Source organism: Dendrobium catenatum, unplaced genomic scaffold, assembly GCF_001605985.2.
Source record: "Dendrobium catenatum unplaced genomic scaffold, ASM160598v2 fragScaff_scaffold_747, whole genome shotgun sequence".
Taxonomy (NCBI): Eukaryota; Viridiplantae; Streptophyta; class Magnoliopsida; order Asparagales; family Orchidaceae; genus Dendrobium; species Dendrobium catenatum.
This window is the reverse complement of record NW_021319209.1, coordinates 840420-842810: the sequence shown is the minus strand read 5'-3', so window position 1 is coordinate 842810 and position 2391 is coordinate 840420.

Here is a 2391-nt window from a genome sequence, read left to right as displayed (position 1 = left end):
TTTAAAAAATCTTTTAACCAAAGCACAACAAAGCTCAATCCAAAATCACCATGAAAAATAAGTGCGAAAAAATTAAATGTGGAAGTAGTAAAAAGAACATAAATGTTTATAGTGGTTCGGTCAACTCAACCTACATCCACTCCCTGGAGGCGCCCTCCAAGTATTACACTACCAAAGTAACTCTCCTTTTGCTCCCATAGAAAGGCAGAGAAGCCCTTACAAAAACCTCCTTTTTTCTACCCCCGGCAATGCAGAGAATCCAACTCCTATTGCTTCCTCGTGAAGTAGGTAGAGAACCTTAATCGATCGTTGAAGCTTACCTCTCCCAACCCTTCCAAGGACAAGATACTCTAGTGGAAGAAAAAGTGGAACAATGCTTGGAGCAACCCTTATGAATCTCCCTCACAAGCTCCTTGTCACAAGATCCTCTTTCTCTCCCCCTCTCTCTCTCTATCTCCTTTAAGCTTTCTCAGATCAATACAACAGCAAAAGATTGTTCAAAATGTTGAACAATAACTCTTAAATAGAAGAGCTTCAAAATAGCTCATTAATTACAAGTTGCCGACATTATCGTCCAGGATGATAGGTATATCGTCCTGTACGATCAGTGCAATTTGAGCCTAATCAGCCAGGATGATCTGTGACGAATAAAAGAAAGGTGTTCCGTTCATCCAGGGCTATAATACATCGTCCTGTATGATTAGTTCAAATCACAGACTATCGGCCAGACAATCGCTCTGAAAAGAGTTCTGGATGACTCCAAAATAGCTTGATCGTCCGGGCCGATCTCACGATCATCCCGGATGATTAGTTTAAATCAGAGAGAAATTGTCCAGAGCATCTCCCATAATTTGAGCTGGCCGGTCCTGATCATCCAGACCATCTCCCAGAATTTGAGCTGTCTGATAACGATCATCCATGAGTAACTAAGGTTTTTTAAATTGATCGTCTCGACCTATATTGCGATCGTCAAGAATGATGTGGTCGTATCAATCATCTTTAATTGCTAGATTAATTTAGGAATAATTGTGTCAAACCATCCAGGATGATACAAGATCATCCTGACCGATTTCCAAAAATAAATAATGCCTAAATAGATCATGGTAGCTGATTCTTTCTATTTTAAGCCTATCGTCTTGGCCGATCGACTAATGACAACTACCTTAACAAGATGTCCTGATTAGGGATTCTGTTTTGAACACGATCATCCAGGATAATAATAATATCTTTCAGGATGATGTGATTAAAAATAGAAATTCTAAGTCAGACAGAAAAATCACTCAAGTTTGTGTCTGTAGGGTTACTTAGCATTAGAACACTTTAAAGATTACAATTGACTCAAAAAAGGGAAGAAGAAAATTACAGACTGACTCAGACCTAGTCTACCCAATCTTGAGCTGGTTTCGATTGCCGTCCGATCTTGTGGTTCTGAAATGTTAGTAGCCAAGGCAGCCGTAGAGAAATAAGAGTGTTTCCTAACATCAAAATCATAATCCATGAAAAGTAGGTTTGTAACACTATGTGGCGACCACGAGGGAACATCAATATCTTTCCACCTAGGAGTCTGATTCGGCTATATGATCCCATTCCGGAAAGCTTTTTCTGAGCCAGATGGAGTATCGATGTGCCATAGGCCCATTGGATGGACATATATAGCCAAAAAATGCATTTTTGATCCCTTATGTTCTATCAAAATGAAGATGCATAAAAAATATCTCTCTATGGTGTCAACTTAAGAATAATTTAAGACCATATTACTATGGGTGCGACCATACCAGCACTAGTGCAATGGATCCCATAAGAACTCCATAATTAAGCATGCTAGTGAAAGTTCATTAGGGATGTTAAGCCCTATGAACTTAGTCCCAAGCTAACCAAGAGGGGGGGTGAATTGGTATTTTAAAAAATTTCTTTTCACAAAGAGAAAAAACACATAAACCAAAATCACACCATGTGAAAAATAAATGCGGAAATAAAAGTGCGGAAGCAAGAAATAAGAACATAGAAATTTATAGTGGTTCGGTCAACTCGACCTATGTCTACTCCTTGGAGGCACCCTCCAAGTTTTGCACTACAAACGTGACTCTACTTTAGCCCCCATGGCTAGGCGGAGAAGCCCTCAAAAAGAACCTCTTTTTTCCACCCCGGCAAGGCAGAGAACCAATCTCCTTTTGCTTCCTCCTGAAGCTGGCAGAGAACCACAACCAGATGCTGACTCCTTACCTCTACCGACCCTTCCACGGACGAGAACTTCTAGATGAAGAAGAAGTAGAGTGATCCTTGAAGCAACCCTTATGAATCCCCTCACAAGCTCCCCCTCACAAGATCCTCTCTCTCTCCCTCTCTCTCTTTCTCTCCTCAAGGCCTTCTCAGGTCAAGGCAGCAGCCAAA